This window comes from Podarcis raffonei, chromosome Z, assembly GCF_027172205.1.
Source record: "Podarcis raffonei isolate rPodRaf1 chromosome Z, rPodRaf1.pri, whole genome shotgun sequence".
Taxonomy (NCBI): Eukaryota; Metazoa; Chordata; class Lepidosauria; order Squamata; family Lacertidae; genus Podarcis; species Podarcis raffonei.
The window spans coordinates 17,171,794-17,195,830 of NC_070621.1; the positions used below are offsets into that span (position 1 = coordinate 17,171,794).

The 24,037-nt window shown below is 44.4% G+C and overlaps 2 long non-coding RNA genes across 2 annotated transcripts; both read left to right on the forward strand.

The window, feature by feature from the left end:
* The first annotated feature begins 2,617 nt into the window (after positions 1–2,617).
* Positions 2,618–7,384, forward strand: LOC128406789 (uncharacterized). Its single transcript, XR_008328628.1, has 2 exons — positions 2,618–3,615; positions 7,263–7,384. It is a non-coding gene; the product is annotated as an uncharacterized LOC128406789 (long non-coding RNA).
* Positions 7,385–17,659: 10,275 nt separating this feature from the next.
* Positions 17,660–23,657, forward strand: LOC128406797 (uncharacterized). Its single transcript, XR_008328632.1, has 2 exons — positions 17,660–17,788; positions 23,027–23,657. It is a non-coding gene; the product is annotated as an uncharacterized LOC128406797 (long non-coding RNA).
* The last annotated feature ends 380 nt before the right edge of the window (positions 23,658–24,037 follow it).

A 24,037-nucleotide genomic window follows, 5' to 3' on the forward strand; every position in this document is an offset into this window, starting at 1 on the left:
TTAGAGGTGTGCTCAGAGCATCCCCTATTATTATTCCAAAAGCAGGCCCATCCCACGCAGTGTGTGCCCTGCTGGCATGCAGAGGCCCTAGCTGGCTGCTCAGTTTCAGCTCTATTGCACTGCAGGCTCCGGGGATGAAAGCACTCCAGGAACTAAGAACGAAAGCCAATCCTACGCTGTTTTTAAGCAGACGGCCATCTGTCAGGGGTTCTTTAGCTGTGATTCCTGCTTTGTAGGGGGTTGGACTAGATGCCTCTTGGGGTCCCTTCCCATTCTACAATTCTATGATTATATGAAATACATTTCCTCCCAGGGAGGTGCGTGTATTCAACCTCTGTGCAGCGATGATGCTTTTAAAAGCATATTGCAAGCTGGTTCTTGCTTGGGAATAAGAGGAATCCTGGATCAAGCCAGTGGCCCATCTTGTCCAGCATCCTGTTCTCACTGTGGCCAACCAGATTTCTGTTATGAGAAGCCTGCAAGCAGGAGCTGCTGGAGCGAGTTGCTTGATTGGAGCTGGCCTTGCAGTGACTTGGCCCACCCTTGTTGACATGTGGCCCTCATAAGGCTGACAAAAGTCCCCTGTCCCTGAGTTATCAAAACTTTGAAAGATTCATTTTTGCATACCTGAAGCTGGAAGGAAACCATAGGATTTTAGAGTTCGAAGGTACTCCAAGGCCATTGAGTCCAGCCCATGCAATGCAAGAATCACAACTAAAGAATCCCGGATAGATGGCCATCCAACTTAAAACCTCCCAGAAAGGAGTCTCCACCACCATCTAAGGGAGTCCGTTCCCCTGTTGAACAGCTCTTGACGTTTAGAAAGTTCTTGCTAAAGCTTAGTTGGAATCTCATTTCCTTGTCATTTGAATCCCTTGGTTTGGTTCCTACCCTCCAGAACAGCAGAGAACGAGCCTGCGCCTTCTTCCGAGGGAGTCCCTTCCATTGTCAAACAGCTTATAATTGGGGAGACAGGATGAGATTTTTATTTTGACATCCCTCTCCCAAAGGGCTGCCTGGCGGTACCCAGTCGCTGCCTTTTTCAAAGATGTGGGCTAGAACCTCTGACACAGATCACTGTGTAGAACATAACAAAATGTTGGTAGACTTTGCAAGGGCTTCTAGCAGGAGTTCATGGAGTGGACCAGGGTATGTGTCTGTGTGGGTTACCAGCTGAAAGCAACTGGAGATGTGTGCCCTGGAGGCAAGGGGTTTAGTAGTAATAAGAATAAAAATAAAGTTCCTGTACAGGTACATATTTTTTTTGAATGCCCCCAAATTAAAAGAATGGCAGCTCCAATCCCCCCCCGTCCCCACAAAGGATTTCAGCTCATTGCCCAAGTATAGCTGAAATGAAACAACTGATTTTGAAAGGGTGCTTGCCAGTTATGTATAGTCTTAGGCACCACAAATGTAGAGTGGGTCCAGAAATCTACATTGGTTCTGTTTGCTTGTTGCCAGTAGGAAGAGTTGCAACCTTAATCAATCTAGCATTCCCTCTGCTTCACAATATTCTTTTCTTAAATAAGTGACTTCACTTGCTTTATTTATTCCTGATTTTTTATTTTTCTTATTTCTGATTTTTTTATTTCAAAATTCAAAAAATCATAAAATCAAAAACACACATACAAAAGCAAATAAAAAGCAAAAAGCAAACTAAATAAATAAAACAAAAAATTATTGATTGATTTTTTTTCCTGATTTTTGATTTTTCCCGATTTTCCAATTTTTCTGATTTCTGATTTTTGTGATTTGTGATTTTTTTATTTCAAAAATCAAGAAATCAAAAAATCAAAAAATCAGAAACACATACAAATAGCAAATAAAAAGCAAAAAGCAAACAAAAAAGCAAACTAACCAAATAAAAAAAAAATCACCTGCATTTTTTTAAAGATAGGAATAAAATGTTTCCAAGTATATGTGTCATAACATGAGCTAGCCTTTTCTTTTTTATCTAGTTGTTTACAAAATTGAAAGTAGGCATTTTGTTGGTCAATTTGTTCAGATGTAATTGTGTCTGAATGTCCAGTCTATGTAATAATATAAGCTGCATAAATCAGTATAATTTCTCTATCCCTTTTATTTCAAGAGTTATCAGTCTTAAGAGATGAATGAATGCATCATTCATTCTTTCATCTCTTAGCATTGGAAATTTTTGACTTTGTACCACCCCAGTGCAACTGGGATGTTTGTGGAGGAAACTTTTGAGTCTCAAAAGTTCAGATATATGTTTTTTTAATCAGCTAAATAAATTTGGGGTGGGGGTAATTGGGACAAGTACCAAGGGAACTAGTGACAAAGATTTTTTTTTAAAAAAATTAAAATTAAAAGCATAACATTGAATCTGGAATAGAAACATTTTTAGACCTTGTTTTTGGAGGCAGTAATGTTCGAAAGCACGCCAAAAAGTGCAAGTAGATAAATAGGTACTGCTCCAGTGGGAAGGTAAACGGCGTTTCCGTGTGCTGCGCTGGTTTCACCAGAAGTGGCTTAGTCAATCTGGTCACATGACCCGGAAGCTGTATGCCGGCTCCCTCGGTCAATAAAGCGAGATGAGTGCCGCAACCCCAGAGTTGGCCACGACTGGACCTAACGGTCAGGGGTCCTGTTACCTTTACCTTTTAATGTTTGTGAATACCAGTTGCTGGAAACCACAGGAGGGGAGAGGGCTGTTGTGCTCAGGTCCTACTTGTGGGCTTCCCATTTGGGCACCTGGTTGGCCACTGTGAAAACAGGAGGCTGGACTAGATGGGCCTCCTTTGTCCTGACCCAGCAGGGCTCTTCTTAGGTTCTTGTTTTCAAAACAGGCTCTTTCATTAACAGAAAAGCTGTGTTTTCCTTCCCGTGCCCTCAATTTTATAAGGCAGTTAGAGCAACAAAAAGTGAGAGCTGCAACAAAATTTTGCAGCGTGGAGTGTTATTCAGGTGTTCAGGTCAGCCAGCCACCCTCTCCCAGGATACTCCATTGCATTGTTGTTACCCCCACCCTTTGTCAGTCCGCATTCTGTGGCCACTGAGCATGGATTATTGTTGTTGTTTTTGGTCCCCTTAGTTATACAGCATAAAAATAATTTGGTTTCCTCACAGTCTGCTAATAAATATCTCCATTTTATCTTTTCTTGGCTCCATTTCTCTTCCATAGCTATCGGTGCTCAACCCCTGAGTTTGGGCAATTGTGAATGAAGTTAGTTCACTTTCAGATGTGAACGGATCCGAATTCTGCACCCATTCCTATTTGATCATAGAATAAAATTCGTTGCTGCTGCTGAAATGACCCCTGTAATGTAGCTTATCATATGATTTCCGCCCCTGGTTTCCTGGATTCTGGTCTCGTGCTCTCACAAAAAACTAACAACATACACACACACACCCTTCTGACAGCCTTTCCTGCTGTGTAATACAGTGTGGTGGTTTGCTCCAGGAGTCTCAGCTGGGTGTAGACATGGACGACACCCCAAAAGGAGCAAATATCTGATTGCTCTTGACAGGAACTCCACCCCCCAGCTCTTGCATGTGCTCTGAATCCTATTAGAACCCACATCACTGCCATTTTGCTCTGGATTTTCCCAATAATGAGCTGTTGATAAAGAGCCCAGGAATAGAGAACACTAGCAGGTAAGTCAGGAGTGAACTTTTATTCTGTGAACTTCTTTGTATTGGTCATGATTGTTCTATGGGAATATGCAATTAAACTCACTAAACTCCTTAAATATACTAAGGGGAGCTGCCTTTCATTGTTCAAGGATGTGTGTGCACTTGTGAAGAGATCCATGACTTGGAGCACGGAAGGCAGATTGAGAGTATGTGGGTAAAAATCATAGGGGAGAAACAGCAGTGACCTTACTGTGGGTGTCTGCTAAAGACCACCAAGCCAGACTGAAGACTTGGGTGATGCTTTCTGATGCTTTCCTAGAGCAGATTACTAAACATTCAAAAAGGAGAGCTACAGTAGAGATGGGCGACTTCAACTGCCGCGGTATCTGCTGGAACTGTAAGGTCCAACAAATTCCTCCAATCCCTTGCTGAAAATTTCATTTCCCAGAAGGGGATAATCGTATCTTGGACCTGGTCCTCACCAACAGGGAAGAACTGATTGACTGAACTGGGAAACTTGGGAGGATGTGATCTTGAGTTCCTGGGTTTCATGATTACAGAGACAAGGGAAAACTGAGTAGTCAAACATGCTCTCTTGACTTTAAGAAGGCTGATTTCAAAAAGCTTAAGGAGCTACTGGGTGAGATTCCATAGTCAGAAAAACTTTTTTTTTAAAAAAAGGAGTTCAAGATGGTTCCTAGTTTCTTAAGGGGATGGGCTGCTCAAGACACGGACCAAGCACTTCCACCCAATTTCCCAAATTATACCAACAACACAGAGCTACGATTTAGCATCACTTACTCTCTGTAGCACCTATTCTTGCATGTGTGGCCATGCCTAGGAACTCCCTCCATATTGATATTATTGTACTGTTGATTTCGATGCCTTCTAAAAACACATTTGTTCAGGCAAGTCCAGCCAGATGTGTAATTCTATTGTGCACATTGGTTTTTAAAAATATATTGAATTTATCTGTATTTTCATAATTTTATGGTGTCTATTGTTTTTAAATTCTGCTTTTTGCTGTATTTAAATGAGCATTTTATACCATTTCACGTAGATATTTTAAACAGTGTATAAAGCTATACAAATAAAAAATTTAGTTAAATAATTTGTGAGCAATGGAAATAATAGGAACATAAGAGCCCTGCTGGATCAGGCCTGTGGTCCATCTAGTCCAACCTCCTGTTTTCATAGTGGCCAACAAAACTTTTCTCCCTCTCTTATAACACTAGAACTCATGGACAGCCAATGAAGCTGAGTGTTGGAAGATTCAGGACAGAGGGGGGTGGGAAGTCATTTTTCACGCAATGCAGAGTTAAACTGTGCAACCCACTCCCTCAGAGGGCAGTAATGGCCTACAACTTGGACGGTTTTAAAAGAGTATTGGAAAAAATCATAGAGAAAAAGGCTATTTAGGGCTACTAGCCATAATGGCTATGCTCTTCCCACAGTGGAGAGAGGCAGTAATGCTTCTGGATAGCAGTTGCTAGAAAAAGCAGGAGTGGAGAGGGCTCTTGTGCTTGGATCCTGTTTGAGGGTTGGCCACTGTGAGAATAGGATGCTGGACTTACATATAAGCTAAACAAGCTACAGCTTAGGTCCCCTCTCTCTTGCCCCCCCCCCAATTTACTACTTCTTAATTGTATTTCAGTTCAACAATTACTTTGATAAAATACATATTTTGTTATGCTAACTGCCTCTCATCTCAAGACGGGGCTTCACCCATTTACTGACTAGCACATTCTTTGGATGTTAATATTCTGGTTTAACATCCCAGACCATTACTAGGCTTTGTTCTCCTAAGGACCAACAACCTATCACCAGGCTTGCCTAGCTGTATCTGGGGCTTCAGAATTTGGCACAGTTTAACTTCCCAAACCTTGATAAATTCTATTTTTATTGAATCCAGGGATTCATGGTGTACGGCACCCTACAAACACATAACAGTGGTTTTCAAAGTAACGGGGAAAAATTTGAATCAAACTTTTTTTCTTTTTATGGCCCCTGGTTCATGGAACCTTCCAAACCAGAAGTGGTCTTATGCCATGTGAAAGATCACTTAAGATGTGGAAGACGGAATAAAGTGTTGTTTGAAAGCATCCTAAGAAAATGTCAAAACACACGAAGAGTGGAATGTGCATGTTTTCAATTATTTCCCGCAACAATTATGACCTTAAAGCTAAAAGGACTAAAAAACCTATGTAAAATAATTAACTTGAAGATGAACTGGAAATTGTTCAGAGCTCCTCCCCAAAACAAACTTAATTCATGTCCCAGTCACTCCGTAATTATTGGAATTGGTTTCAGGTATCATTCAGAGATTTTCAAACTAATTTGGTGAACTTTGTTAAACTGATCTACAGTTCATTCCAGGCACTGCTGTGTCCTACTTTACAAGGTTGCTGTGTAAATTCCAAAGGCAATCTAGCAGAATATGATCTGAACTACAGTGGTACCTCAGGTTACATACGCTTCAGGTTACATACGCTTCAGGTTACAGACTCCGCTAACCCAGAAATAGTGCTTCAGGTTAAGAACTTTGCTTCAGGATGAGAACGGAAATCGTGCTCCGGTGGCGCAGCAGCAGCAGGAGGCCCCATTAGCTAAAGTGGTGCTTCAGGTTAAGAACAGTTTCAGGTTAAGAATGGACCTCCGGAACGAATTAAGTACTTAACCCGAGGTACCACTGTATCTGAACAAATGGGAGGCTCGCTGCATGGGATCATGGCTGCTTCTGGAAGGGAAATAGCAAACATTTCATTTCTGAGAGCACAGACTCCCGGGCATTTGAGCATCCACAATGCTGGTCAGTATGTTTCCCCTTGCAGGAGACACGTCCCTGATTTCTGTGGATCCCATGGCGTGAACCAAGTCAGTTCCTCTGAAACTACCTTTTTAGAGTTTCCTATAAGCCACCAGCCACTTATCCAGAAGGATAGATTTCTGAATGGGGCTTCAGTGGGGGGTTGTGAGGTGGGGAGGGGAAGAGTGTGTGGAATAAAAGGTGCTGTGATCCTTTTGAATGACACCTTACAATCGTGACCCATGTGCCGCTGGGGACTTGAGTGCTGCCTGTGCGAAATACACCTTTGCAAGACTAAAAATTCTGGTGTGTGTGTGTGTTTTAAGTATTAATATATATGGGGGGGTGTTGACTGGGGAGGACATTGCGGTCATCCGTGGCACTGTCCCCCCTTAGGCTGAAAAAGTCCCCGGCAATAGCTTTTTTTCACTTGCCTGCAGCTGATGGGTGAATGTCCCAGTGACCACTGGAGGTCACTTTTTCAATAATATAGTTCAATCCAACTTTATTTGAGCGAATATCTTTTCATGCCGTAGTGTCTCATAAGCCGCCAGGCACAGGGAGAGAAAGAGAGGGAGAGAAAGGGGGAGAGGGGGAGAGAAGCAGCAGCAGGAAGATGAACAAATAATAGCAGAGGAAAGGAGGAATGAACTCTTAGCCAAACCAGAATAAATGGCGAAATACGGTATGTTGCTTATGGGAGAGGAAAGATAAAGGTTTGGAAAAATTGTTGCATCAGACCTGACTCATGCGATGTTCTCTGCAAACGTTCCTAAAGGATTGCATCTTATGCTAAATAGGCTATGTTGAAAGTCTCCAGGTGGACCAGGGACCCTGATTGCTGCGTTTCTTGTCATTGCAGGGATCACACAACAGGGGAGAGCTGCTCTTCCAAAACTGTGTGCCAGGCCAAGGAAGGCTAAAGTGATGTTGAAGAATGGCCAATTTTGCCACAAGAAATAAGTACACGTATTAAAAATGTTAGTTTTAGATAAGTGTGCCTAGTTGTGTCTCTGCATCACTAACCTCAACCCTGCCATGTTGGAATCCCTTTCAGACGACCGCAGTGCCTGGGGAGAGGCAGTCAAGCTGTGTATCCATAGCAGTGGCCAGATGAGAAATGACTGCTGAGAGAAGAAATGCCATGGTGTATCTGCATATGCACAACCGGACAAATTCATCTGCCCCAGCTGCAACAAAATATGTCTCTCCCATATTGACCTACAGCCACAGCAGGCACTGCAACCTTCCAAGAGCTTGACCTCACCCCCAAAGGCACACTCCTCCATTGTCTCCCGAGACACATAGATGCCAACAGCCTAATTGTGTCTCTGCATGAGTAACAGCTCTGGGTTTATATTTACCCTCTCAATCCACAACTCTACTGTTGCTGGAGTATTCAGTTCTGAGAGTGACAGGATTGCTTATTGCCAGAGGAAGCTGAAATGCATCTCTGCACGAGGTGATGTTGCTTATGCGTTTCCCATCTTCCAGTCAGTTTCTGCTGGGGTGGGCAGGTAGTTGTGTTGTGGGCCTCTGCACCAGGTGCCATTGGATCACACAGGCACTCCCAGTACAAAGATGCAGCATAAATACCCAGGGGAGGCTTCCAAGTTGTGTCTTTGCATGAGTCTCTGCTCTGGGCTTGTCCTCTTCCTAGACAGCTTCTGCCAAGGATGGACAATCTGCCATATATCAGCATCATATATCCTCAGATCTTTCAATCACTCCCAGTTATGGCTGATGGCAGATTCAGAGGAGGCTGCCTGAGGAATCTCAGTGACTGCTTTTGGGCTTGCTGCCTCCTCACCAGGAGGCATGCCCAGATTAAGATGCCACCACACTAAAGGTCCAATACCATATTGACACTAAACTGGGAGGGGTAGCTAATGCTGCAGAAGACAGAATCAGGATTCAAGATGCCCTTAACAGATTGAAGAACTGGGCCCAAACTAATAGAATGAATTTCAAAAGGGAGAAATGTATAGTTCTACGCTTTCCAGGAATAACCAGCAGCATAAATATAAGATGGGGGGCACCTGACTTGCAAATAGTACACGTGAAAAGGATCTAGTGGTCTTAGTAGACCACAAGCTTAACATGAGTCAACAGTGTGATACAGCAGTAAAAAAACAAACCAACTAATGGGATTCTAGGCTTCATCAACAGATGTATAGTGTGCATATGAAAGGTTAGTAATAGTAGTGTTCTATTCTGCCTATTCAGGCCACACCTGTGGGCACCACACCAGTTCTGGGCACCACAATTTAAGAAAGATATTGACAAGCTGCAGCCAAGGTGATAAAGGGTGTGGAAACCAAGCCTTATGAGGAACAGTTGAGGGAGTTGGGTATATTTAGGGTGGGAAAGAGGAGATTGAGAGGTGATATGATATCCATTTTCAAATATCTAAAGGGTTGTCACATGGAAGATGGAGCATGCTTGCCTTCTCCTGCTCTGGAGGGTGGGACCAATGCCTTCAAGTTACGAGAAAGGAGATCTTAGCTAAACATCAGGAATAACTTTGTGATGGTAAGAGCTGTTCAACAGTGGAATGGACTCCATTGGGAGGTGGTGGACTCTCCTTCCATTGAGGTTTATAACCAGAGGTTGGATGGCCATCTGTCATGGATGCTTTAGTTGAGATTCCTGCATTTCAGGGAGTTGGACTAGATGATCCTCAGGGTCCCTTCCAACTCTACTATTCTATTTTATAATTCTATGATATTGTGCAGAACTGACGAAGGGCTGCATCGTTATGTGTGTGTGCACATTCTGAGTTTCCCTATTCCTGGTCTCAGAGGACCACCAGGAGAGGAGCCTGTTCCTTTAAGGAGAATGAGTAGAACCCCATTCAGGGCATGTTGAACACCTTCTAACTGGGAAGGCCAACCAGCTACCAAGAGTGCCCTCACCATGTCTGGATTGACTGGTAGTTTATTGTCTACCACCCACTCCATGACCAAGCCCAGGTAGTCATAAAGTACTCTTTTTCCAGTGCATCCTGGCTTTGAAAGATGGGCTTGAATTAGCTGTGCTAATTGATCAGTTCGGAACATGCATGAGACACTGTCATAAACCTTTCTACTCATCATAGCATGTCTGCTGCTGCATAATCACCCCCCCCAAAAAAACACACCTGAAACCCTCTCCCCCATATCTGCTGACACAGAGGTATGAGGAGCAGGAAGCGAGAGGAATGGCTTGGCATTTAGACCCAGAGTGGGGTGATTCATTATCCCAGTTGCGTTTAGAGCCCACTCAACACAGTAAAGAAGGGAACAGCCACACAAAAAGCTGGACCTTATTAACGTTTCCTAAAATGCCTCCTGTGGTTTCTAGTAACTGGTATTCAGAAGCAGAGTATAGACATCACCCAATCCTCTTTTAAAGCCATTGAGTTTGGTGGTCATTCTGTAGGAGTGAGTTCCATAGTTTAACTGTGTGAAGGACTTTCTTTTCTCCGTCCTGCATCTCCAACATTCAGCTTCGTTGGGTGTTCATGACTTCTAGTGTTAAGAGAGAAGGGGGAGGAGGGGTTCTCTGCCCAGTCTCTCCATGGCAGGCTTCATTTTACAAACTTGTAGTGCATCACATCTTGTACCTCTTTTCTCTAAACTAAAAATCATGGTGGACATGGAGCTTCTGAAAACAGACACAACCCATTGTGCTTTTCACATCATGTGCATCACAATGTCCAGGCATGATGGATTAATCTAACCCCATGGCAAGGGGCAGCAAGTTAAGTAGCAGCACAGCATGGAAGAATAGGCTGTTAGAACTATCTTGTTTAGTTTGCTTACAGAGCTTTCCCATTTCTACCCCCCCTCACAATGAATAGCCTACACTGTTCAGTAAGTTTAATAAGCTTTACTTACAAAATCCACAGTTCTGACACAGGGTTATTCCATGCAGCAGCAAAGAGAACACAGGTATCTTCGTCATAACTTATTTGTGAAGAACATCCAGATTTCACATCACAACTGTTTGCAGCTAGATTCTTCTCATGCTACAGAAAACTGCTTCCTTTATATATATGCTCCTCTTATTTTGACTTGGTTGCTTAAATGAAGGGGATTTTGCTGGTTTGGGGGCTTCACAAAATTTATATATGTGTCTCTCTTTGTTACATATGAAACACACCTCTTTTGGATGGAGCCTTGGCTGTCCTCTGAAACTGGGACACATACTTTGATTCAGTGAGTTTTCCATTCCTGGCTGGACTCCACACACTCCTCTCTCAAGTGCACAATCACACCAGTTAGCGTTAACCTTGGTTTGTCAACCATGAGAGTGGCCAAAAGTTTCAAATTTTCTTCCTAGTGACCCCAAGGAAATAGCAAACTTTCAGTTAATCATCCAGTTTGAAATCTGAAAGTTCTAGCTTCTCAATAATGGCTAGGAACTCTATCACTTGATTGTTACAGTCCTTCTTGGATTCAAGCTTTGATTTAAATATATCTTTCCTCCATGCTCAATGAGAACATTACTTGTAAATCCAAAAGCCTTTTGTAAATTCTCAGTTATCTGAGCAGCTGTATCACATCTGTTAGTGTGAACTGTATGAGTATCTGAAATACTATCCTGAATACTAGACAGTACTAGATCATTCTGCTGTTGCCATCTTCTCTGGGTTTTGCTTCTAAAATTCCTCTCACTCTCAGTCTGGCTTCCAAACACTTTTTCCACAGAATGAAATTGCTCTGAGTGAAACTAGGCAGTCCAGGAGTTCGTTCAGCTATGGAATTCTGGCTATTCATTTTAAAAATGAAAAATGGGGGGGGGGGAAATCTGCCAAAGAAAAAAAATGATGGCAGGAAAAAGTGTCAAAAATAAAACGAAAAAAGCCCCAAAAATCTCGACAAGAAAATAAAGCTCTTTTGCCTAGTTGCTGTCTAGTTGCATTGGAAGGGGTAGAGGAAAGATTGGGGAGTTACGGTAATCCTCTCAAAATAGAACAAAGCAAGGCATCTCGTGGCTACCAGGAAACAAACAAGCAAAGAAACAAACAAAACTCAATTCAAAAATTACTTAGAAAGTAAAATAAAAATTTCTGCAAAAGATTTTTTACATTCTGGGATCTATTCATTTCCTGGGCCCATAACCTTCTGGGGTGGGGGGTGGGGGTGGAGATCTGTATGACCCTTGTGTGTCTCCTTTGCTTGGCACTCAATCCCTGAATTCAGATGGGTCACTTTGCTTCTCAGGTCCTTCAAATCCCTGCTCAAAACAGCCACATTTTCCACATGATACCACAGTCAAAATGCAGATTTCTGAGCTAGATGGGCCAATGGCCTGACTTAGTATAAGGCTTCTGAGTGCTTTTTTCGGGGGTGGGGGTGGGGTATGCAGGGGTACATTTTGTGCATCTAAGTTTGGCCTCATTGTGGGGCAGTATTTCAATATGAGTAGGAAAATGAGAGTACTCCTAAACATTTTTTAAAAAGAAATAAAACTCTGAGGCTTCTTCCTGTGTTACTATTTAATCCATACCTTTCTTCAGACCCAAGAGGACTTGAATCTTGCTATATTTTTAGGGGGGAAGGGGCATACTTTGAGCACACGCTCCCCAAATGCAGAAAGTCCCAGGTTCCATCCCTGGCTCCCCTGGGTAAAGCCAAGGCAAAGACTCAAACCACAGAGAGCTGTTGCCAGTCAGTGTTGGTGATATATAGGGCCAGTTGGATCAGTGGTCCAACTCCATATATGGGCAGCCTTCTCTGTTCTGCTTTGGAAGGCACAGGGTGTTGTGTAAGAATCCCGGCCTTTACCCCAGGGTAAAAAGGAAGGGGGTTTGTGGTTTTTTCTCCCAGTTTTGGGTCGCAGTTGTTTCTCGGTCTGCTGCATCCATGTGGGACCAGTTTCTGGGGTGAGGTGGAGGGAAACTTCCTCCTCTGGTGACTAGGGGGCTGCTGCAGTGCAGGTAACCTTCCTCACCCCCCCAGGCAAGAAACAAGCTGTCTCAGCACAACCCTCCCCTTCCCCACAGCCACCAAGAGGAAGAGACCTTCCAGATGGTGCAGCTGCATCAAGGCAGACCACAATCAGAGCAATGACGACAGGCAACTATTACTTTGCTCCGGATAGAGAGAGATAGAGAGAGACAGCACATTCATGTCTTTGACCATTGCTGCAGAAGTTCATGGTCATGCTGCCTCAACCAGAATCCAGTATAAAGATGGGCGGGTGATTTCCGTTTCATCCAATTTCTCGCTTTTCCAGTCTCCAGTTTGGTCTGCCACAGTTCTGCACTGACTTGCATTTTTTTTAAAATCTGCACAAAAATTCATTGGCATTGTAGGGCACCTGGACAACTGCAATGCATTCCTCATAGGGCTGCCCTTGGAGTTGACTCTGAAACTTTAATTGGTCCAAGAGGTGCTAGCTAAAAATGTTATTACCCAGCCCTGTGGATTTTACTTTTAGCAGGAGTTGGATCTGTTTTTAAATATATTTGTCGTGCATTTTATACTGTTTTATTCTTGTTCTTAATATTCATTTATTGGTAAGTCGCTGTGGGTTTTGTTTTTGTTGGAAAACAGCAGCAAATAAATATAGTAAAAATAAGCTGACAATGGACATAACTGAGTTGTAGCCATTCATTTCCATGAGTTTGCTCTGAGCAGGGCTAGCATTGGAGATACCGTATTTTTCGCTCTATAAGACGCACATTTTCTCCTCCAAAAATTAAGGGGAAATGTGTGTGCGTCTTATGGAGCGAATGCAGGCTCCTTGGCTTCAGCGAAAGGAACCCGAAGCCTCTGGAGCACGGCGGGAACTCCCGCCGTGCTCCGGAGGTTTCGGGTTGCCTTCACTGAAGCCTGGAGAGCGAGAGGGGTCAGTGCGCACCAACCCCTCTCGCTCTCCAGACTTCAAAGATAGCCACCTGAAGCCTCCGGAGCGCAGCGGGAGCTCCCACTGCGCTCCGGAGGTTTCGGGTTCCTTTCGCTGAAGGGTAGGTGCCCCTTCAGCTAAAGCGCAGCGCCCCTTCAGCTAAGCAGGAGGAGAAATGGAAGGGGTTCCGTTTCTCCTGCTGCTTCACTGAAGGGGCACTGCGCAGAGAGGGGGAGATATTTTTTTTCTTGTTCTCCCCACTCTAAAACAAGGTGTGTCCTATGGTTGGGTGCGTCCTATAGACCGAAAAATATGGTAACCTATAGGAAGATGCCTTGTACTGATTCAGACCACTGCCCCATCTAGCTCAGTACTGTCTACATGGACTGGCAGTGGCTGTCTAGGGTTTCAGGCAGAAATTTTTCTCAGCCCTATCTGGAGACGTGGTGAAAGAACCGGGGACCTTCTGTGTGCAAGGCAAATATTCTGCAAGTGAGCTATGGCCCATAAAAACAAAGTAAGATTCTGTCCTCATTTGTTGTTGTTTAGTCATGTCCAACTCTTTGTGACCCTAGTTCAGAATAAAAGACTGAATTAAACAGAAACACAGGGATCTACCTTGTACTGGTTCAGAACACTGATCCATCTAGCTCTCTGAGATTTCAGGCAGGATTTCCCCTCACTTCTATGTGGAGCCATTATTGGGAATTGAACCTGGGACCTTCTGCATGCAAGGCAGATAGTCTACTACTGAGCTACAGCCATTTCCCTAAGATCATTCCCTGTATTTTTACATTTTAGTTTAGGTAGGAAGAAAGCAAGAGAGAGAGAGAGAGAGAGAGAGAGAGAGAGAGAGAGAGAGAGAGAGGTGTTTGCTTCCTCTGAAACTGGCCTGTATACAGACCCATGTCCCACCCCAGGCCTTGCAAGCAAGCTACTAAAAAGTATTGGCAGGGGAAAAGCTTCTTGTGTGTGGTCAAAGCAGCAGCTGTGACACCCCGCCCCCCCAAGCCCTGGGGGAAGTTTGTCAGGAGGAGCAAATATTTGAAGATCTGTTTTTATCCTCCATGCAGGCTGTTTGGGACATAAGCTGCCTGCCCATGTCCTTCTGGAGCGGCAACACAGCGGCTCCTGGCTGTTTGGTAGAAAACAGCTTGGTTTGGTTGTCATCATAGCAAGGGGAGTGGTGCTGGTGTTCAGCCAAGGGAGGGTTCTGTTCGCTCCTGGTTTGAGGGATGAGGCTCACTCACAGGAAAGGAAGTATCTCTGGATCACTGGAAACCCATCTCAGCCTTCACCTGTTTTCTAAAGCAGGGTCAGGGATATCTACTTCTGCCTTGAAAATCTTGTTTTTAAATGTTTGTTTATTGTATTTCCATCCCACTTTTTTATCCAAGGAGCTCAAGGTGGTATTAATGGTTCTCCCCCACAATTAATCATCACAGCAATCTTGTGAGTTAGGTTAGGCTGAGACTGGCCCAAGCTCGCACCGTTAGCTTCATGGCCAAGCGGGGGATTTGAACCCTAGTCTCCCATGTCCTAGTCATGCACTTGTACCACTACACCACAAGTTGAGCTGGGTCTCCTTTTTATGCAAAATGTTTTGGCCTGGCTTGATGTGGTGTAGTGGTGAGAACAGCAGAGTAGGACCAGGGAGAGACCCGTTTCAAATCCCTGCTTGGCTATGAAGCTCTCCCTAGGAGGTGACCTTGGGCCAGTCACTGCCTCTCAGCCTAACCTACCTCACAGGGTTGTTCTAGGGATTAAATGAGGATGGGGTGCAAACCATGTGTATCATCTATAAATGCAATAATTAAATAAATGTGCCCTTGAACTCTGATCATGCCTCTTCCTAGTTTAGATGGAGAGGGCCACATGAGCAAGTGCAAAAAAATAGTTTGCTGTGCAAAGGTGAAACTTATATCCATTGGTCTGCCTGCTTTTGCCTCTGGCCTCACCCACTACTATCATGTGGCCTCTGGATTCTGGTTGAGAATGGAATATGGCCCTTGGGCAGTGCTGTCTTTAGCATATGCGCTGCCAGGGTGCAAAGATCTGCCCAGCGCCCCCCCAATTTAGTTTAGCCCACAAATTAACTTTTATTATGCTTATGTCAGACACCACACTTACACATAATATTTTGATGTAAGAGTTAATTTCGTGTGCATGGCGCTGTTGTGAATGACAAGCGTCGTCGTTGAGTCTGACAAACGCCGCCATTGTGAATGACAAGTGCCGCCACTGGGACGGTGCGTCTTTGGTAAATGAGCGCACAAAGTCAAAAGTTCTTTAGTGAGACAGTAGGTATACATTTTGGTAATACCTAGGTATATATGTATTTTGTTTTTCTAGCTTGATCAAAATTATTTATTATTTCATAACAGGTAGATAGTTAAAAGATTAGGCGGCTTCAGCGGTGGGCACCTGGCACCCCAGAATTCAGCGCCCAGATGCCCTGCACACCTTGCACCCCCGGGCAAAGACGGCCCTGCCCTTGGGGCAAGAAAGATTTAGAAAGTGAAGAATGTTAACTTATACACGCTCATAATACAACAATTCCATTCAATCATTAAAATAAATGTATGCATAATTAAAATAGACTATGAAACAACCTCATTAAAATCCCACAGCAATTAAAGCAGGATATTTAGGTGAAGAGATCCAGGGAATACCTGTGTAAAGAGGCGCATCATCAAAAGCCCCATATTTCAGGTAACATGCTCCATAGCTGTTTAGGGCTTTGGGCTAAGATCTTCCCAATGGGGCATCTCATTGACCACTGGGATAACACGGTGCTGGACTTGATGGGCCTTTGGTCCATCCCAACAGGGTTCTCCATATGGAGATCTACTGTGACAGTAGAACCTCCATACCCAAGGGGAGTCTACCTCTAAATACCAGATGGTGGTAAACAGGGGTGACAAGTCCCATTTTGCCACCTGAGGCAAAACAGGAAGGTACAGCCTCTCCTCCATCAAAGGCTTGCTTATTGGGGTTGTGCAGCTGTGTTGGCTTCCAACAAGATCAGCGGGGAGATTTAGCAGATAAAACATAACTTCCAAGAACAGTGTAAGTTAACATATGAAATGGGTTAAGACCATAGAGCTGTATTTGCTGAAAGGCAGACTCAGACCATAGAAATGTAATTGATACAGTAGGCGCTGCCCTGTGAGATTCCACTTCCTCAGGCAGCAGCCTCAGTCCGCCTCATGGGGAGGCCGACCCTGGTGGGAAACACAACTAGAGTGCTGTTGAACTCAGATCCTGCTTGTGTGCTTCCCATAAATGACATCTGGTTGACCACTGTGATAACAGGATGCTGGACTAGATGGGGCCCCTATTGTCAAAAAACAATTAAAATAAACACCAGATTAAATATCAACATTCCATGTATCTGGATAGGGTTGCCTAAACAAAAATGCTTTTAGCATGCACCAAAGAGAGTACAATGAAGGGGCCTGCCTGGTGTCACTAGGCAGGGAGTTCCAAAGTGTGAGTGTTCTGCCACACTAAATGATTGACTTCTTACAAATGTGGAATGAGTATTGATATGGCACCTGTGATTGTGACAGTTCCACAGATCAGTCAAGTAGGCGTGGATGGGGATAGGTGATATCTCACAGGTAAACTGGTCCCAAGATCTGAAGGGCTTTATATATTTCATAGACAGAAACATACCTTTTGGGGACCTCCCAAAATGTCACAAAGTATTGAGAAGCCTTTTGAGTTTGGCCGATCTCTTCTTCAGGTTTAATGTTAGTCAAAACACAGTAATGGGCAGTGGTTAGAGTGCTGGACTAGGACTGAGAAGAACCTGGTTCAACTCACCCCATGAACCTCATATGAACCTCACTGGGCACCCCTGATTCTCCTCCCCACAAATTATTTGTTGCATTTATTTCCCACATTTTTCTACAAAAAGGTCCAGGCTGATATACAGTACATTACTTCTCCCACTCTTCATGTTATCCTCACAACCACCCTGTGAAGTAGGCTAGGCTGAGACCTTGCTTGGTCCAAGAACACACTGAGTGAGCCTCAGAGCTGTGTGGGGATTCAAACCCTGGTCTCTTCCAGGTCCTAGTCTGGTGCTTGCTCAAAAGTAGACATTTATGTACCAGGATGTAATCCTGGTTCCATCTTTCTGCTCTGTGTCCCTGGGTGGGGGGAAGAAAGTTCCTTTGTTTGTTTACCTTTACATTTTGTGTGTTGGGGGGGGAGAGCTGTTGAATGGCCAAAATAAAGAAGTCCCCCCCTTCCTTACCTGTCTTTGAGTCTGTCTACGTTTTTATTCGCTGCAACACCTTCTAATTTGTTTTATTTTTCTTTTTTGCAAAGGAATCCCTTCGATTGGTGTCTGTTTCTATGGTTACCGGAGCTCTTTGCGCTGTGTGTGTGTGTGTAGGGAGGGGTGGCAAAGTTGAATAGTAGGAGCTGGCATCTTTGAGCAACCAGAAATTCGAGTCCCTCCGGATGGCGCAGGAACTTGACAGCGGAGGGGCCGCGGCTGGCAGGGTGGATTTGAGAGTGACAGGGCATGAGACAAAGGAGAGGGTAAGGAGAAGGGAAGGAGAGAAGGAAGACCCAGTGCGTGCATCGGGTACCAGGGTTGCCCCCAACAGGTTATCTTCTGAACAAGCTTTTTAAGGAAATCCAGATCACATATGTGTGTTTATATATATGAAGGGAGAGAGAGGGAGAGAGAGAAAGAGCGAGAGAAAGAGACCAGCAGTTGCAGGATGGGGAGGTGGGTCGGGGCAGGGAGAGTGCTTGCTATTTTGAGCACCTGGAAAGAAATATAAAATAAATCATAGGGAAGAGGATAATTAAAAATAATAGTAATATTAAAAAAAAATCAAAGGGGTGTGTTAAGGACAGTGGCGTAGCGTGGAGGGTGCAGGGGGGGCCGGCCGCACCGGGCGCAACATCTGGGGGTTAGGGTTAGGGGGCGCAAATCCACGGGTTAGGGGGTGCAAATCCACGGGTTAGGGGGCGCAAATTACTTGCCTTGCCCCGGGTGCTGACAACCCACGCTACGCCACTGGTTAAGGATGCATGTCAAGGATAGCTGGGTATGTCAATTTTTGCTCTTTTTTACAATCCTAAATCCACCCCACATTTGCTGCTGCAAAAATGATATTCATATTTCCTTGACTGATCTCGGATTGCACCTTTTTTGATGCTCCAAAGTAATCTCTAACCAGGGATTACAGATCTGTAACTGCAAGTTACCACTTGGTTATTTGTTTAGCTGTTTGTAAAATGTTCTGACCACCCAGTGAAGTCTTTAAAACTGAAAGAAAATAAACACTGAACACATAAAACATTGCAGTTTTATGTATATTTTTTTTGCAGGAAGCTTCGTATGAATTTTCATGCGCCATTCTCTTCATCCACACATTTTTCATGGAATCTTATAATTATATAGCAGGAAGGGATCCCAAGGGTCATCTAGTCCAACCCCCTACAATGTAGGAATCTCAACTTGACGTTCCCCATCCAATTAGAAACCGTACAGACCCTGCTTTGCTTTCTAAATGTGCTAGCAGTTTTAGTGCTGCAGCATTAATGTATCCAGTGTTCCTGACACTCATAGCAGAGCTGTTGAAACGAATAGGTGTGGCTAACTCAGGTCTGTTAATTTCAGTGGGTCTCATCTGAGTGAAACATAGAAAAAAATTACCCTCCATGGTTTTGCAAGAAATTTCCCTTGATACAATGCTTTTCATTGTATTTTCACTAATGTGTACATATTTATATGAAATTTTCCTAGATATATGCTGCTTTTTGCAGGGAGTGACATGCATTTTTGGGTTGGTGAGCTAAATCAAAACAGTGAAAACTGAATTCTGTGGGGTGGATGCATTTGGGTTTTAATGTTGTACCTTGCTTTGGGACCTTGGAATGAAAGGCAAGTAAATGGTTGCTGTTTTTAATATTATTATTACAGTTTGTGTATTGGTTTTGGAAGTGCAGCTGAGTTTTGCAGAACGGATTTCTCCCCTCTTCCTATTATATGGATCTTCTTTGGGGATATGTCCAATCCCAATCCTAATTATACTCTCCTGTACCCCCAAACCATTATTTATTATTGCATTTATAGCCCACCTTTTCTTCTAAGGAGCTCAAGGTGGTGTCCATGAGTTTCCCCTCTCCTCCTTTAATCCCCACAGCAACTCTGTGAGGTAGGTTACAGGCTGAGAGGCAACAACTGGCCCAAGTTTTCCCAGTGAGCTTTATGACTGAGTTGGGGGATTTGAACCCTGATCTCCCAGTTCCTCGTCTGACACTCTAACCACTACACCACACAGGCTCTCCATGTTGGTGTGGGTCTACGTATCACAGGGGCCAAGAGAGAAAGATCTGCTTTCCTTGCAATAGTTCTACCCATGAGAATTTTACCTTGTGGTGTAGGAATGAATGTTAGTCCTTGGGGCAGGGGATGTTATTCCAGGATGCACCAGGGGCAGGGAGTCCCCTGGCCCCAATAATCTTGGAGAAGAAGGACCATGTCCATTACCTTGAGCTCTTTAGAGCAGGTGTTGGCAAGGTTTACCTTGCTTGGGCCAGTTCACTCCAGCGGAGATCCCTCTGTGGGCCAGATTTTCGCGTCTGCACAGACGTGATTTCCAGCACCTGCGCCTGCGAGGATGCAATTTTCGGCATCTGCGCATGCGCAGACGCAATTTCCAGTGCAGCAGAAGTGAGTCCCAGCCCTGCGCCGGTTTAACGCCAGTTTAGCACAGCGTGTGGAGACTCGCCGAGTGGGCGGCTCGGTTTGGGGGCAACTTGTGGGCCGGTTAAAAATGACCCAAGTGGGCCGCTTATGGCCCAGGGCCTTAGGTTGCCGACCCCTGCTTTAGAGGGAAAGATGGGAGAGAGATGCAATAATGTGATTTGGAAGCAAGTCTGCTCTTACACAGCTGCTTAGCTTGCTGCTCCAGGGTTCTGCTTCTTAAGGCCAAAATTTGAGGAGAGACCAGTGTGCGACTAAGGCCAAACTAGATGAGAGAAATTGTGCGGCTGGTTTCTGCAGGTGGAGAAACCTCAACCACATCAAGACCCTGGGGTGCTACTCACCTGTGTGGAAAGGTTGCAGCATCTCTGAACTGAGTGAGAGGCGACATGATAGACACTTATAAAGCTCCATGCATGGCATGGAGAAAGTGGAAAAAGGAAAAAGTTTTCTTCCCAAACACTAGAGCTCGTGGCCATCCAATGAAGCTGAAGGTTGGAATGATAGAATTGTAGAGTTGGAAAGGATCCTGAGGGTCATCTAGTCCAACCCTCTGCAATGCAGGGCAGATAAAAGAAAGGACTTCTTCACACAGTGCTAAAAGATGTTGGGAGTTGTTGGAGGAGGACAGTAGCTTTTCAGTCCCAGCTTTACATGAAACAGAAGCATCCAAAGGAGATGTAAGGGGTGACAAGGTCATGGGATGTTGACTCATTGTTGGGAATAATAATAATAATAATAATAATAATAATAATAATAATAATAAATTTTATGTATATCCCGCCCTCCCCTGCCGAAGCCGGGCTCAGGGCGACTAACAACAATAAAATAGTACAACATTCTAAAATCATTCATTTTAAAATTAATTCAAATCAAATTGATGGCAACCATTGGGCTAGAGATTCTGTGAAGACTGCCAAAGGAGGGAGTCAGGCTGTGCCCTGACCAAAGGCCTGGTGGAACAGCTCTGTCTTGCAGGCCTTGCAGAAAGATGTCAAGTCCCACAGCGCCCTAGTCTCTTGTGACAGAGCATTTCACCAGATCGGAGCCACAGCCGAAAAAGCCCGGGCTCTAGTTGATGCCAGCCTAACCTCTCTGTGGCCTGGGATCTTCAAGATGTTTTTATTTGAAGACCATAAGTTCCTCTGTGGGACATACCAGGAGAGGTGGTCCCGTAGGTATGAGGGTCCTAGGCCGTATAGGGCTTTAAAGGTTAAAACCAGCACCTTAAACCTGATCCTGTACTCCACCAGGAGCCAGTGCAGCTGGTATAGCACCGGGTGAATGTGATCTCGCAGCGAGGACCCCGTAAGGACTCTCGCCGTGGCATTCTGCACCCGCTGCAGTTTCTGGGTCAGTCTCAAGGGCAGCCCCACGTAGAGTGAGTTACAATAATCCAGTCTGGAGGTGACCGTCGCGTGGATCACAGTGGCTAGGTCAGGGCGAGAGAGGTAAGGAGCCAACTGCTTAGCTTGGCGGAGATGAAAAAATGCCGCCTTTGTTATAGCTGCAATCTGCGCCTCCATGGAAAGGGAGGTGTCGAAGAGGGGCCTCTGCATCTCACCTATACCAAGATGCAAGATATCTGATTATAGTTTGAGTAGCCAACCAGGTGCCTTCCAGATGTTGAACTCCCACCAACCCCAACTAGCATAGCCAGTACTCAGGAATTATGGGAGTTGTGGCACAGCAGCACTGTACTGGTCTACATAAAGCTCTGAGCAACTTAGGTCCAGGGTACCTCAGGGATGTCATAAACTCTTATGTCCAGCTCAGTCACTGAGATCATTTGCAGGAACATCACTGGTCATTCCCCAATTGGGCAAGGCTCATTTGACAACAAGAAGCCGAGCCTTTTGTGTCATTGGCCCAGTCCTGTGGAATCCTTTGCAGATAGAGATCCAGCAAGTCCCTTCTGTGCCAACTCCCACTGAAAACTTTTATATTCCTCTTGGTCTGTGCAGGCAATTAAGAAGACATATTTCCATGGCAGCTAGCTGATTTCTGATTTTAAATTTCATGGTGAATTTTTATATATCATTGTTGCTAACTGCTTTGTTGTTTTTTAAAAAAACTTTTTTTTAGAAACAAACATCTGGAGGGCACTATGTTGGCTACCCATGGACTAGGGTGTCCAGCAACAGATATCTCTACAGGGTGATGCTCAAGGTCCTATTCTGGATAGCAAATCAGAAGCTTGAACAGCTGATGCACAAGCCTTGTGCCATTCTGTGGCCCCTGGGATTTCTTACAGTTATAAGAAACACTGTATATTCAGAATACTCAGAGACACACAGCTGCTTGTTCAGCAGACGCCATCAGGGCTTATTGGCCTGTTTTGCTCATCAGCTAGCTTGTTCCAGCCAATGTCTGAAATAGATTTAAAACTCAAACTCAAAAACAAAATGTTTTATTATGTTTGTGGGATGTAGGGATATGGTGTGGGGTAGGGATTTACACTTTCCAAAACAACGCACAAACCCAAACCCAGTCATCCATCAAAATTCATGCTTCTCCGAATTTTGCAATGCAGTTCTCCAGCCGAGTAATGTGTACAAAAATGCATATACTGGGGTGAAGGTGTGCATTAAAAATGAACACATTAGTGAAAATAGTATTAGAATGCATTGTGTGAGGGGAAATTGTTTTGCAAAAATGTGCACAATAGGCAAAATTGTCTACAATGATGCACATCTGAAGAAAATCACAAAAATGCTGCTGAATTTTCATAAGGATTAGTTTCCCTGTCTTTCCAGATCAGGAATGTTATAGCACACACATACGCACCCACCCAGCTCTCAGCAGTGTGGTACAAGTACAGGTGGTACCCAGACAAGTCGATGTACTAGTGCTAGGGTTTCAGTTTGTATGATAGTGCCCTCCTCCCCCTCCTCACCCCACAAGCCCCCGACACACTCCTCAAATTGGCTCTGAGGGTTGGGAGATGTGAGGGGCATATGAGGGGCAGGAGGGAAAACTCTGTTGCGCAGCCCAAAGCCAATGCACCAGCAGATCTGCTGTGTCTTCATCTCTGTTTCATGACTTTCCTTCATCAGGAACCTTAGGAAAGGGATTGCAAATGAATCAGCCAATATCACAATACCAGTTCTACAAACCTATGATGCGACTGCATTTGGAGTTCTATGTCCAGTTCTGACCATGTCACCTCCAAAAGAATATTGTAAAGGTGGAAAAGGGCAACCAAAACCATCAAGGGGATGGAATGGCTCCACTATAAGGAAAGGTTGCAGTGCTTGGGACTTCTTAGTTTAGAAAAGAGGTGAGTAAAAGGCAACATGATAGAAGCTTATGCAATGATACACGGCATGGAGAAAATGGATAGGAGAAAGTTTTTCTACTTCTCTCTGGAACTGGTGGGCATCTAATGAAGTTGAATGTTGAAAGACTCAAGACAAATAATAGGAAGTTCTTCTTCATGCAGCACTGAAGAACTTGCTCCTGCATGTGATGCTGCATATTTCCAATCCCTTCTCTGTCTGGGGGGTCTGAGTTCACACAGTTCATGGGAGATAACTGGCCCTAGCCTTGTTCAGTAGCAGATCATCTGCTTTGCATGCTGAAGAAACCTAGGTCCCACTGAGACTTTTCACTCCTATAATGAAGATACTGCCAATCCCCCAACTTTGTAATCATGTATGCCTGTTTTAAATCTGTCTTCAAATTTTATTGGCTCTGTCATATTTTTACAGGCTTCTTTTTTTAAAAAATGCATCGTGGAATGGTGAACACCTGGTGGTAGGTATCATTACGGCAAAGTTCATACTGCTGAGCTTTGCCAGTGTTTGGTATGGATCTGACTGCTCCTGCCCAAGGTCTTGGCCTGCAGTCTGGAGAGGAAATTGTTCCCCTGAGACAACAGACACTGGACACCCCTAGCTTAAATAAAATGGAGAGATAATGAAAACATCAGCTTGAGGGCCCTAGCAGTTAGTATTGTGTCTGAAGCACCCCAGAGGCAGCAGGGATGGGCAAATCTATCTATTTCAGGTGAATCCATCAGTTTGGGGTGAATCTGTCAATTTAGCGTAAGCAGTCCACAGGCAACA